This window comes from Schistocerca nitens, chromosome 11, assembly GCF_023898315.1.
Source record: "Schistocerca nitens isolate TAMUIC-IGC-003100 chromosome 11, iqSchNite1.1, whole genome shotgun sequence".
Taxonomy (NCBI): Eukaryota; Metazoa; Arthropoda; class Insecta; order Orthoptera; family Acrididae; genus Schistocerca; species Schistocerca nitens.
Window position 1 is genome coordinate 46692227 of NC_064624.1, and position 15328 is coordinate 46707554.

Genomic DNA, 15328 nt, shown 5'->3' on the forward strand with positions numbered 1-15328 from the left:
CCTGCAGTGGATGACCGCTACCTACGGTTTATGGCTTGGAGGAACCCTGACAGCAACACCACCATGTCGAATAATGCCTTTCTTGCACCCACAGGATGTCATGTTACGACTAAAACTGTGCGCCATAGGCTGCATGATACGCAACTTCAGTCTCAACGTCCATGGCAAGGTCCATTTTTGCAACCATGACACCATGCATCACGGTACAGCATGCCGAATGGACCGTTCAGGATTGTCATTACATTCTTTTCACCATTGAGTGTTGCATATGCTTTCAGCGAGACAACTATTGAAGGCCTGTTTTGAGGCAATCCGATCAGGTTGAATGCCGTAGACATACTGTCCAGCAAGATGGAGGTCCCTGAAGTTTTGGGGTGGCATTATGTGTGGCCGACGTACTCCGCTGGTGGTCATGGAAGACGCCATAATGACTGTATGATACGTGAATGCCATCCTCCGATCCATAGTGCAACCATATTAGCAGCTTATTGGCAAGGAATTCATCTTCATGGATGACAATTTACGCCCCTATTGTGCACATCTTGTGAATGACTTCCTTCAGGATAATGACACTGCTTGACTAGAGTGGTCAGCATGTTCTTCAGACATGAACCCTATTGAACAAGACACGGGATTTATGGACAACATGACCCACCAACTACTCTGAGGGATCTATGCCGAATTGCTGTTGAGGAGAGGTACAATATGGACCAACAGTGCCTTGATGAACCTGTGGATAGTATGCAATGACGAATACAGACATGCATCAATGCAAGAGGATGTGCTACTGGGTGTTAGAGGTACCAATGTGTACAGCAGTCAGGACCACCACCTCTGAAGGTCTCGCTGTATGATGATACAACAAGCAACGTGTGGTTTTCATGAGCAATAAAAAGGGCGGAAATGATGTTTATGTTGATCTCTATTCCAATTTTCTGTGCTGGTTCCATAACTCTCAGAACCAAGGTGATGCAAAACTTTTTTTTGATGTGTGTATTAACAGCACAACAATTAGAGTACAACTAGTGTGTACAGAGACTGTGGTGGTACACAATTTTTGCAATAAAAACTACAGAGCTGAAATGTATTTAAGAAATATGAGGGTGGCGTGCATGCAAATTTCTCAGAATCATTATGAGAGGTCACCGCTAGCCCAACGAGTTGTTTACATGATATTCATTGTACTGTTGCATGTAAACACATGCCACATCAGTGCTTTTGGAAGAGAGCTGTGGCAGTGATGTGGCTTTGTTGTTGTTTCCACGTAGTGATTTGTGAAGATAGAAAAAAATCAAGATTTAAGTAGTGATTAAGTATTTCATAAAGAAAGGTATGAAAGGAAACAACATTCATGCTGATTTCCAGAATACATGGTGGGGGGCAGGAAGGTGGGTGGTGGGCAGCCTCTGCTCCTTTATATTAAACTGTGGACAAATGAATTTAAATTTTGTCAGGAGAGCTTAGATGATGATCTGCGCAGTGGTCATCCAAGATGTGTCACTACTCCAGAAATCATTCCAAAAGTGCACAAAATGGTCATCGAGGATCGCCGATTGAAAGTGTGTGAAATTGCTCGTGCTTGCCAAATGTCATCTGAAAGGGTGTATCACATTTTAATTGAATAATTAGAAATGAAAAAATTATCTGCAAGATGGGTGCCGCGACTCTTGATGCTGGTTCAAAAATGCATGAGAATGGACATATTGGAAGAATGTTTGGCCTGTTTTAGCAGAAATGAAAAAGATTTCTTGCACCGGTTTGTGACCACAGATGGAACTCTGGTGCACTACTATACCCCAGAGACAAAACAGCAGTCAAAGCAGTGAAAACACGTTGATTCTCCACTACCAAAGAAAGCAAAGACTATCGCTTCACCGGGAAGGGGAATTCTGTTTGTAGATTATCTACCCACTGGGCAAACAATTACTGGAGAATACTATGCTAACCTCCTGGGCAAATTGCAATAAAAGTTTTGCAAAAAAAGCTAGATTTAGTAAGGGAAAGTCATCTTCCATCAATACAATGCGCGCCCGCACACGTGCCGTTGCCAGGGCAAAATCACATGAACTGAGGTATGAATTGTTGCCACACCTGCCTTATTCACCTGATATTGCTTCATCAGACTTCCATCTCTTCCCAAAAGTGAAAATTTTTCTTGGAGCACGAAGTTTCACTTCAAATGAAGAACTGATAGCCAGAGTTGACATCTATTTTGCAGGCCTGAGGAAACTCATTTTTGAGAGGGGATCAAGGCACTGGAACATTGTTGGACCAAGTGCATTAATCTACAAGAAGAGTACATTGAAAAATAAAAATAGTTTTGGTGATATAAGTACTTTTTTCTGTTCTGTTCCAAGAACTTTTCAAGCCATCCTTGTATGTTGATGGCAGTTAATACAACAGAATATCTTGAAGTTTCATTTACAGTAACCTAGCAATAGGATATCTAATACATAAGTAGGACCTGCTTCCAAGAGAGTAAGAAAACCAGTGTACATGTTCTATGGCTGCAGACTAATCATCGCGTTTGTATTTGTTTGCATCAAGTTTGGTCGTATGATGAACAAAGTGTAGCACAAAGTAAATATGTACGCTGTGGTCCATGTTTTCTTTGCCTTCTCCTATTTTATCTTCATAATTGAGCAAACACTGTAGATACATCATCTATTTGTGTGAATTTGTCAATCCGATTGTTCCTGTTTCAGCAGTTGGCAAAGGAAAAGAAATTGAAATAGTCTGCTGTGTATACTTTTCTAGAATAGAGTATACAGTAGTAAGTCACCACTATCAGTGCAGTATCAGCTGAAGAGTTTCAGAAAAGTACTTTTGTCTTGTATTTTCTAATCCTGCACAAACGTGGAATTTCTCATACTATGACCATTGAAAATTCGAGCTGAACATTTATGTCAGAGCCTCAAATGTAGGCACTGAGCATAGCCCCCCACCCAACATTCTTTTCATAACAGCTAGAAATAATCATGTATACATTAAACAGTGTTGTATGGAGTTTATAAAATGGGAATGTATAGAGATAACTCTGTCCTCAAGAACCTATCAGAATAGAAACTTGATGGCTTGTAGGGTCATACCTTTGGCAGATCTCTGGAAGATTTACTTAAGATATTATTGAAAATGAAGCAGGTATGTATTTCTGTGGTAACAACATCAACGACTTAACACTCAGTTAATTTTGTCTGCCATTAGTTCTGGCTTGAGCAGTTACAGAAACTTAAGGGGCCACTCCGAAGATTATAACAATGGGGAGGTCATTATTCAGTGGATTGAAACAAACCACTTACAACTGATTGACAGTGTCAAACTCCCTGTGTCATTTAAAAATCCGAGATGTTGAAGAGATTACAACTTGGAGCATAAAATATGTTGCACATCTATATCAAACAACCAAAACAGGAAAAATATTTTTCAAGTAATGTACATGTTCATCTGCAAATGTCAGATTTTCACGCAGGTATAAAATCCAGCAAGCAAACCAGATGTTCCATAGCATAATAGATAAAATAGTACTGAAATAACACCAGCAACAAAGTTCTAAGACAGTTCATTCCAAGAGGCTGTAGGTGCAATTAGCTCAAGGGTTTATCATGAGAAATGGAACACAAGCTATAAAGATATGTATAACTATTTAAAGCTAACCACTTTGTGCATACAGGTAGTACTAGCTAACTGTTAATCAACTCAGTACAGATTGCCAAAACAGCAAGTTGTATTAGAAAGGCAATGGAAGAACTGTAAATGGGAAGAGCAATTGAATCTTTGAGATATCTCAACTGCAACACTTCATACTCTACAGGAGGATGTTACTACCACTGCCAGCCAAATAGCCAGGCTCTCCTGGAAAACAGCACACCTAGACTGAAATCCTCCAAATTATACTTCAAAATATATAGGAACAATGAAGAAGAAGAAGAAGAAATACTAATACTAGGAACTCCTTCAGTACAGAAGAGCCAAACAGGGCACTTAACAGGAGCAAAGTGAAGAAGGCTCAAAGACTTATATGATATTCTAGTACAACAAATTAAGTGTTTTGGAGCTAAAATATAACAAGGGGTGCTTGAACTCGTTGTAAATTGCTTCATCTTCAACCAACACATTAACATCTGGAAGCAGACATGGGTAATAGCAATCTTAAAACAAGGAAAGCCAGTTAATAATCCTGGAAGCTCCTGACTCCCCCTCACCCCCCCCCCCCCCCTCTTCAGCCCCACTCCCTCTGCTGCCTCACATCTGTAAAATCTATGAGAGAATTCTTCAGGCACAAAAGCACCATGTAACCCTTGAAATTGTGATGAAATCCAACCAACCAACTAATGTGAGTATTCCTGCCCTGACTGCCCCAAGCCTCAAGAGCCCCTTGTTAGCAACTTTTAATCAAACTGATGGTACCTAGCTCTGAACTAAACTAGTCTAACTGGTAAGCTCTTTTTGTGATATTCTTATTTGCCTTTTTTCTGTTTGCTTTAAGCTTTTCATGCAGAAGTGTTGTATTCCCACAACTTATACTGTTTTTAATTTGTAATAACCTGATATGTTTGATTTTAGTGAAAGAAATTGTCAGAATTTTTGCCATTAGTACATTAATCAGGTTTTTTATATAAAAATATCTGAAAAACATTCATTGACATTTCCATTTTGGCTTCTGTTCCAGATTTACCACACTTCATTAAAAACGGATTTGCTTGTGGATTCCCTAAAGACTGGGAACTGTTAAGAAGAAAGTGGATCATGTTTTTAAAAGCAGGTATGTTAAGCCTCTTTGTGAATCAAGTACTAACCTGTGCTTGAAAGAAACATGATCTCTTTTTGTAATTATTTGATGAAGAAAAGAGAGGTGCTATCTCCAGTAAAGACAGATAACATGTACAGACTTATCATAGCAAAGAAACATGCTTCATCTGTTTCTACCATATTTTACAAATACAATGTATGGTTAAAAGGCTCTGACAGTGGGAGGAGGATGGGGGGAGGGGGGGGGGTGGAGGAGAAGACTTTGTAGTTTCATCTTCTTTTTTCTTTGAAAACTAGTTGTATCTTGTACCTAATATAGTCACTTATTCAAACTGAAATTTTATCCTGCATTAGTCTAGGATTATTTTTGTTTCTTTGTTGTGCTGTATTATTTGTGTTTATGCCTTGCATTATCATGGATGAGTCTGAAAATGAAGGAAGATGGTGAAATCTTGTAATGGCACATTGCCTATTCCTCTCAAATAACACTAAGGGGACTACTATATTCTGTATTTTGGGGGTGGGTGGATGGGTGAGGGGGATATCAACGTAAGCTATATCAAAGGACCTCACAATGTTAATCTATTCATTGTAAAATGTAAATATGTTTAAACAGTTCATTTATATACATAAAATTAATGATTAATGATGTACATGCAACCCAAGATACTTCAAACCTCATTGAAAGTAGTGTTCCATCACACACCCAACCTCCTCAGCATTATAGTCCATTCCTGTACCACTCTCAATCCCAATCACATCCCTGTGGGAGGCTCAGGTGCAAGAGCTGCCCAGTCCCTAACCCAGCACTTCCTATTGTAGTCCTGTCACAGGCTTATCATATCCCTTCAGAGGCTGCCTTGCTGTGACAGCAGCCACCATCATATACGAGCTCTGCTGTGATTGTTGCAGAGCTTTTTATATTGTTGTAGTTGCCAACCAACTGTCCGCCAGGATGAATGGCCACCGCCAAATTATGGCCGAGAGCAAAGTAGAGCTCTCTGTGGCGCAACACGCAGCTGAACATAACGTGCTTGAGTTTCATGGCTGCTTCACAACCCAAGCTCTCTGGATCCTCCCCTCCACCACTAGCTTTTCTGAAGAGCACAGATGGGAGTATCCTTACAACACATACTCTGCACCTGAAGTTATTCCGACCTCACCCTGTGGCAACATACCGTTCCCACACCCTCCATCTAACAGTTTTCACCTCCTCTATTCTCTCACCTCATCCCTATTCTTGTCTCCCAACCTCTTTGTTTGGCACCCTCTGCCAACACACCCACCCATCTTTCCCATTCCCCACTTCTCTCCCTTTTTGCTCCGTTTCCACCCAACTCCCTGCCTCACAGCCTCCCAAAGCAACACTTTCCACTAGCCTAGTCCCCTGCATGGCCTGCCAGACAGGCTTATCTCTCCTCCCACACGTACACTGCCATCTCTTTCACTTCCCTTTCCCTGCCCCCTCCAGACTGCTGCTTCTCTCTTCTACGTGACAGTTGCATTCTGGCAGGAGCTGCCACGGATGGCAGTCAAGATGTGGGCATCAGGTGTGCCTACTTGTGTGAATGAATGTGTGTGTGTGTGTGTGTGTGTGTGTGTGTGTGTGTGTGTGTGTGTGTGTGTGTGTGTGTGTGTGTTTACTTTTCAGACAAAGACTGTTGTTGAAAGATAATGTGTAAATGTCATGTAGTTATGCCTGTTTGCAACTTAACACATCATCTTTACAGTAAATAGCATTCTGTCCTTTCGTTATATTGTTGATATTACAGCCTGGAGTTTTCATTGTTTAAAATTAATGCTTTAAATGTAACAGTATACTTGCACTATACTTTCACCTATACCCTTCATCTTTTTCTGATGGTGTCTGAAAGCTTATGTGTAAGTGTCTTTTAATTGTACCTGTCTGCAACACAAAGTTTCACCTTTACAATAAGTAGCAATCTATCTTTTCCTACATTGTTGATATTCTGAACTGAAGTTTCCTTGTTTGATATATTAAATTTAGTTATGATTACTTTAATTAATTAATATATTTAAAGAATAATTATTTTAAATGATACATTTCTGATGGTTTGTGATTTCAACTGTCCTTCAGTAGCAATATTCTGTTGTCATATCCTCACTTTACCCTTCCTGTTTGTTTCTTTTCTATGGGTCACAGCACATGGCTCTGGCAGCTGTTTCAAATCCCGTATAGTTTGTCGTTGCTGTATCTGTTGCCTGACATTTTTGTAATGGTCTCTACAGTTATGAATGCTGTCTTGCGTTATGTTTGCAGTGATTTTCATAAAAAGTTATTATTTTAATGGAAAATGGAAACCCAACAAGAATCTTCTACCAGTGATGTTATGGGTGGAAACATCAAAACTACAACTTTTCATGACACTTTCTCAATTTATGAAGAAAAAGGTGTGATCACCAACAATCTTTCTGTCTATGTGAGTCCTGTAGAAATAGCTAGGGGTCAAGCAATTGCAGAGCAGGTTACTGAAATTATGAATGATAATTTCATAGTAAATAACGGAGATATGACATTATACACTGAACCTAACAAACAAGATCATTATGAAGAGGTATGTGGTTGGTCTCTCTCTCTCTCTCTCTCTCTCTCTCTCTCTCTCTCTCTCTCTCTGGTTTGATTCCCACTGTTAAATTTTTTACCTCTCCTTGCATTGCTATTGCCCATTGTTGTAATGTTCTCTTCATCAGCTGTTCATAGCAGCCCATTGCACCCTGAAACCCTTCGTATGTTTCATAGCTGTTGAATGCAACTATGTTATTTTTAATAACAGGAATTTCCATTTTGGACGAGCATCAGCAAAATCATTGACTTTCTTCATATTGGTCAAGGGCATGACAGTATGAGAGGAATATCCTTTGATATTTTAGGCGCCTGTAAGGGACATCCACATGCTACTACTAAAAAAACTTCAGCCAAATCAGTGAACCCTATCCTGCACCTTCTCCTTTGCCAGATTGAGTACAGACACTAGATTCCCTCTGTTGATCAAGAACTGTTCAGTCACTTCTCCTCACCTTGTATGCCAAATATTATTGCTGAAAAGTTCTTTCACAATCAACATTCACATTTCATGTATGAGAATGGTCTACTGCAGTTAGGGTAAGTTAGCAAAGATACAGAACAAACCTTTTAAAAATGATCTGTATCAGAATTAACACAAGCACTTTTTCAAGACCAGTGATCATTTCTGGAATGCAGTATTTGTTATAGTCTACATTTGACCATAATAGCTTCACTTCATCTTCTCTCCGCTTTTCAAGTTGTCTGTTTTCCACTGCAATGTTCTCTTTGTCTGCAGGGTTGTAGTGCCACATCCATTGAAGCATTACAGACTAGTTTGTAACTAAAAAAATAGACACAAGATAGTACAGAATCACTGTTAATGTGTAGTGCAGGTAGAGTTCAATAACTAATGAAAAAACTTAATACAGTAAGTTTAGAAGTAGACCTACAAAACATGTAATAGCAAATGGTGCAAGTTGACAGCTGAGCTGCAGAACAGTTTAGTTTTCCTATTCAGATCACTTCTTGACTACAGCTGATTAGAGAGCTGAAGACAAACAGAAAGGACTGAGTCCCTGTTTTGTATTTTGCTCCTAAATACATTAAAAATTGTGACATGTTTGAAATTAAAGTTTACAATCAGTGTTTGTTACCAGTTTTGTCATAAAGCAGTGGCACATGGCCATTAAATTAAAAAACCTTTCAAACACTCGAGGGTGGTCCATCGAGCAACAAGGAGATACACATTGGGAATTACTATAAGATAAGAAAAAACATACCAATGGCTCAGGGAACAGACTTCAGTGGAAGATTAATTTGATAATGCTAACAAAAATGAAATTGAGTTGGACAGGACTTGTAGCCACACAATTTGATTGCAGATGGACTGAGCAAGCTACTTGCCGGACTCTGCTAGACTAAGAACAGAGATGCTGAACTTGTAGATAATGGATAAGTAACGTTAAAAGACTTGCAACAACACCATGGAAGCATATGGCAGAAATGGTGGTGTGTTAAGTCATAAATATCTTAGGATTTTTCACCAAATTGATATTTGGAATTTTATTTTTGAATTCATTTTCTCTCTTTACTCTTGTTTTGGTTGTGTTCAACTTTTATTGTCAACAAGGCTTCGGTATTTGTTTAAATTTAGTGATTTCATGACAATTGACCAAACATCAATAGTGAAACACATTGGGTCTGTGCCACTTCTCACTACTTTGTCACCTCTCAGCACAGTGTTTGGCACATAAATCACTAAAATGATTTCTAACACTCTCCAATACTGGAAAATAGTGCAATAATGGAAGGAGTAAAGAAACTACACTGCTGAGGTAAGAATATGGAGCTGCCCAGGACAGTGTAGCTGTGCATGTATACGTTTTGCTGTGGGTTGCTTGAACATACTGTATCAGGTGTTGGCTTTGACTTGCGATGTAATGATGTTATGAAGTGCAATGTCATACAAGCACGAACAGAGAGAGAGAACAGAACATTGGATATATTTATTTAGGAATTCGTTCAGTTTTATTTTTTATAATTTAATTTAGAAATTACAAACATCAAAAAAAGTTTTGCATCAGTTCGGTTCCGAGAGTTCTGGAACCTGTACAGAAAATTGGAATAGAGATCAAGATAAACATCATTTCTGCCCTTTTTATTGCTTATGAAAACTACACATTGCATGTTATACCACCATACAGCAATTTGTTGTCCTGGAAGATGAATGCCTTACCAATATGCTGCCAATATGGTTGCGCTATCAGTCAGAGGATGCCATTCATGTATCGTACAGTCATTACAGCACCTTCCACGACCACCAGCAGCGTTCACCAGCCCCACATAATGCCACCCAAACTCAGCAGGGAACCTCCACCTTGCTGCACTTGCTGGACAGTGTGTCTAAGGTGTTCAGACTGACTGGGCTGCCTCCAAACACGTCTCCAGTGATTGACTGGTTAAAGGCATATGCAACACTCGTTGGTGGAGAGAAGGTGATGCCAATCCTGAGCGGTCCATTCAGCATGTTGTTGGGCCCATCTGTACTGTTCTGCATGGTGTCGTGGTTGCAATGATGGACTTCGCCATAGATGTTGGGAGTGAATGCTGCACATCATGCAGCCTATTGCACAGTGTTTGAGTCGTAACATGACGTCCTGTGGCTGCCTGAAAAGCATTATTCAACATGGTGGCATTGCTGTCAGGGTTCCTCAGAGCCATAATCATTTGGTAGCAGTCATCCACTGCAGTAATAGCCCTTGGGCAGCCTGAGCGAGGAATGTCATCCACAGTTCCTGTCTCTCTGTATCTCCTCAATGTCCGAACAACATCACTTTGGTTCACTCCAAGACCCCTGGACATTTCCCTTGTTGAGAGCCCTTCCTGGCACAAAGTAACAATGCAGACATGATCAAACTGTGGTATTGACTGTCTAGGCATGGTTGAACTACAGACAGCACGAGCCATGTACCTCCTTCCTGGTGGAATGTGGTGGAATGTCTGGAACTGATCGGCTGTCGGGCCTCCTCCATCTAATAGGCACTGCTCATGCATGGTTGTTTACATCTTTGGGTGGGTTTAGTGACATCTCTGAACAGTCAAAGGGACTGTGTCTGTGCTACAATATCAACAGTCAACGTCAATGTTCATGAGTTTGAGGAACTGGGATGATGGCTGTATTTTAACTTATTGAATTTTGTCCAAGTGTTAGCCCCAGAACTATTTATGGTGACCATACAGATAATAATCCCATAGTGTCCCACATTTTCTTTTACCTCTTTGCTGGAATTGGTTTTATTATCTTTGTGTTAGATACAAAAGAAACAACTGATCAGTTTGCCACATAAATCTGTAATATTCTGTGTGATGCGAGCATGTTCACATGAACAAATGGTTGTTGAAAGAAAATAAATACTTAATGCCCTCAACTTACTACTTAATCAGTCACACACACACACACACACACACACACACACACACACACACTCACACATTCATGAAGCCAAGTGATCAATTACGTGCACTGAGATGTGTTACTGCATTTTTAATGATATTGCATTATCCCTTCAAACATTTATGAAATCTCCCCCCCCCCCCCTGCAACAAACATTCTAATGTCCAGTAAATGATAACACCTGAATCATATTGCACATAGGACCTGGAGATGATAGTGCTGGCCAGGATCGACTAGGAAAACTCTGCTGCAAGATACGACATAATTTATTTAACCATGAGCTGCAATGTCAAAGTGCTGTGATGCTCCCAGATTTACCCTCTTCAGGTGTGTGGTCTACTGGCATTTCCATTGATGTCGGAGGGTTGCGGGGGCAAGATGGCTGTTTGATATCCTTGTCTCATGTTGCTGACACTGTTTACCTCTCTTGGCAGTGCACGGCTAAGTTAGCATTATGTGACCCTTAGTGAGCAGTGCCAGTGTTGCATAAACCACTGAATTCTCATAGGCAGCCACTGCTACTGGTTTAGAAACTCACCCTAATGTGTAATGATCGCTGCTATACCTCCGTGGTTGTGAACTGCTGCCCTCCAAGGCAGAAGTCTGGTGATGCATTGGAGCTCAGAGCCTAGGGGTGGCTCATCTGTTGTGTCATTCCGAGTCTACAGGTGCAGACATAAAACTGTGAGTTGGTCTGGTGGAGGTGGCTGCCCAGATTGGTATCGGCTGCTGGCTGGCCTGTAATATGATGGATAATTGCACCGAACTGATGTCGTTGAAGGTGCTGCCAGACTGTGCATAATTCTGTTAGAAAGATAGAGTATTTATGGCAATTAATAACACTCTCATTGTGCCGTTGCCTTGTTCCCAGGCACATACATATCGACATCTCAGTGTCTCAGTGCTGTGGAAATACTATGCAGGCTGGTTTGTTGTTGTGTGGCCTTACACCACAGTGTACAGACAGGCTCACTTGTGAAATTACATGTCACCCCCTCTGTGCTTGACCGCTTGCCCTGCATACGGCTATAGTGGAGCTGCTTTTAATTCAGTGATGCACAAAATTTACTGAAGGCATTACAGTATTGTTGTGTTACGTACTGATACTTATAATTATACATAATATAAATGGATAGATAAAAAATCTTGTTACTGAAGGCAGCAGGGGAACACACGTAAGAAAGGTATTATGTAGGCAAGCTTTAGGCAGAGGGCTGAAGGAAAAAGACCTGGTGAGGTTTAGGAAAAGAGATAGAGTTCAGAAAAATCAGCCAGAACCCCAGGTCAGGGAAGACTTACTGGCCGGGATGAGAAGGAAAGACTACAATATATTTTCAAAAAATTATTATTTTCATTATTATAGTTTTACATCCCCCCCATGAACAATAGACCTTGCCGTTAGTGGGGAGGCTTGCGTGCCTCAGCGATACAGATGGCCGTACCGTAGATGCAACCACAACGGAGGGTTATCTGTTGAGAGGCCAGACAAACGTGTGGTTCCTGAAGAGGGGCAGCAGCCTTTTCAGTAGTTGCAGGGGCAACAGTCTGGATGATTGACTGATCTGGCCTTGTAACAATAACCAAAACGGCCTTGCTGTGCTGGTACTGCGAATGGCTGAAAGCAAGGGGAAACTACAGCCATAATTTTTCCCGAGGGCATGCAGCTTTACTGTATGGTTAAATGATGATGGCGTCCTCTTGGGTAAAATATTCCGGAGGTAAAATAGTCCCCCATTCGGATCACCGGGCGGGGACTACTCAAGAGAACGTTGTTATCAGGAGAAAGAAAACTGGCATTCTACAGATCGAAGCGTGGAATGTCAGATCCCTTAATCGAGCAGGTAGGTTAGAAATTTTAAAAAGAGAAATGGATAGGTTAAGGTTAGATATAGTAGGAATTAGTGAAGTTCGCTGGCAGGAGGAAGAAGACTTTTGGTCAGGGGAATACAGGGTTATAAATACAAAATCGAATAGAGGTAATGCAGGAGTAGGTTTAATAATGAATAAAAAAAATAGGCGTGCGGGTAAGCTGCTACAGACAGCATAGTGAACGCATTATTGTGGCCAAGATAAACACAAAGCCCATACCTACTACAGTAGTACAAGTTTATATGCCAACCAGCTCTGCAGATGATGTAGAAATTTATGGAATGTATGATGAGATAAAAGAAATTATACAGGTAGTGAAGGGAGACGAAAATTTAATAGTCATGGGTGACTGGAATTCGAGAGTAGGAAAAGGGAGAGAAGGAAACATAGTAGGTGAATATGGATTGGGGGGAAGAAATGAAAGAGGAAGCCATCTGATAGAATTTTGCACAGAGCATAACATAATCATAGCTAACATTTGGTTCAAGAATCATAAAAGGAGATTGTATACATGGAAGAATCCCGGAGATACTGAAAGGTATCAGATAGATTATATAATGGTAAGACAGAGATTTAGGAACCAGGTTTTAAATTGTAAGACATTTCCAGGCATAGATGTGGACTCTGACCACAATCTATTGCTTATGAACTGTAGATTAAAACTGAAGAAACTGCTAAAATGTGGGAATTTAAGGAGATGGGACCTGGATAAACTGAAAGAACCAGAGGTTGTACAGAGTTTCAGGGAGAGCATAAGAGAACAATTGACAGGAATGGGGGGAAGAAATACAGTAGAAGAAGAATGGGTAGCTGTGAGGGATGAAATAGTGAAGGCAGCAGAGGATCAAATAGGTAAAAAGACGAGGGCTAGCAGAAACCCTTGGGTAACAAAAGAAATATTGAATTTAATTGATGAAAGGAGAAAATATAAAAATGCAGTAAATGAAGCAGGCAAAAAGGAATACAAACGTCTCAAAAATGAGATCGACAGGAAGTGCACAATGGCTAAGCAGGGATGGCCAGAGGATAAATGTAAGGATGTAGAGGCTTTTCTCACTAGGGGTAAGATAGATACTGCCTACAGGAATATTAAAGAGACCTTTGGAGAAAAGAGAACCACTTGTCTGAATATCAAGAGCTCAGATGGAAACCCAGTTCTAACCAAAGAAGGGGAAGCAGAAAGATGGAAGGAGTATATAGAGGGTCTATACAAGGGCGATGTACTTGAGGACAATATTATAGAAATGGAAGAGAATGTAGATGAAGATGAAATGGGAGATACCACACTGTGTGAAGAGTTTGTCAGAGCACTGAAAGACCTGAGTTGAAACAAGGCCCCGGGAGTAGACAACATTCCATTAGATCTACTGACGGTCTTGGGAGAGCCAGTGCTGACAAAACTCTATCATCTGGTGAGGAAGATGTATGAGACAGGCGAAGTACCCTCAGACTTCAAGAAGAATATAATAATTCCAATCCCAAAGAAACCAGGTGTTGACAGATGTGAAAATTACCGAACTATCAGTTTAATAAGTCACAGCTGCAAAATACTAACACGAATTCTTTACAGACGAATGGAAAAACTGGTAGAAGCCGACATCGGGGAAGATCAGTATGGATTCTGTAGAAATATTGGAACACGTGAGGCAATACTGACCTTACGACGTATCTTAGAAGAAAGATTAAGGAAAGGAAAACCTACGTTTCTAGCATTTTTAGACTTAGGGAAAGCTTTTGACAATGTTGACTGGAATACTCTCTTTCAAATTCTAAAGGTGGCAGGGGTAAAATACAGGAAGCAAAAGGCTATATACAATTTGTACAGAAACCAGATGGCAGTTATAAGAGTCGAGGGGCATGAAAGGGAAGCAGTGGTTGGGAAGGGAGTGAGACAGGGTTGTAGCCTCTCCCCAATGTTATTCAATCTGTATATTGAGCAAGCAGCAAAGGAAACAAAAGAAAAGTCTGGAGTAGGTATTAAAATCCATGGAGAAGTAATAAAAACTTTGAGGTTCGCCGATGACAGAGACAGCAAAGGACTTGGAAGAGCAGTTGAATGTAATGGACAATGTCTTGAAAGGAGGATACAAGATGAATATCAACAAAAGCAAAACAAGGATAATGGAATGTAGTCGAATTAAGTCGGGTGATGCTGAGGGAATCAGATTAGGAAATGAGACACTTAAAGTAGTAAAGGAGTTTTGCTATTTGGGGAGCAAAATAACTGATGATGGTCGATGTAGAGAAAATATAAAATGTAGACAGGCAATGGCAAGGAAAGCATTTCTGAAGAAGAGAAATTTGTTAACATCGAGTGTAGATTTAAGTGTCAGGAAGTCGTTTCTGAAAGTATTCGTATGGAGTGTAGCCATGTATGGAAGTGAAACATGGATGATAAATAGTTTGGACAGGAAGAGAATAGAAGCTTTTGAAATGTGGTGCTACAGAAGAATGCTGAAGATTAGATGGTTAGATCACATAACTAATGAGGTGGTATTGAATAGAATTGGGGAGAAGAGGAGTTTGTGGCACAACTTGACAAGAAGAAGGGACCGGTCGTAGGACATGTTCTGAGGCACCAAGGGATCACAAATTTATCATCGGAGGGTAGCGTGGAGGGTAAAAGTCGTAGAGGGAGACCAAGAGATGAATACACTAAGCAGATTCAGAAGGATGTAGGTTGTAGTAGGTACTGGGAGATGAAGAAACTTGACACAGGATAGGGTAGC

At 40.5% G+C, this 15328-nt stretch overlaps 1 protein-coding gene across 3 annotated transcripts in view; it reads left to right on the plus strand.

The window, feature by feature from the left end:
* The window catches only part of LOC126213286 (uncharacterized), a 292020-nt gene that overhangs the window by 128883 nt on the left and 147809 nt on the right, over positions 1-15328 (plus strand). For all 3 annotated transcript variants that reach the window (XR_007541132.1, XR_007541131.1, XM_049940953.1), the window contains exon 2: positions 4670-4762. The gene's annotated coding sequence lies outside the window, so the exon portion shown is untranslated. The remainder of the gene's footprint in view (positions 1-4669; positions 4763-15328) is intronic.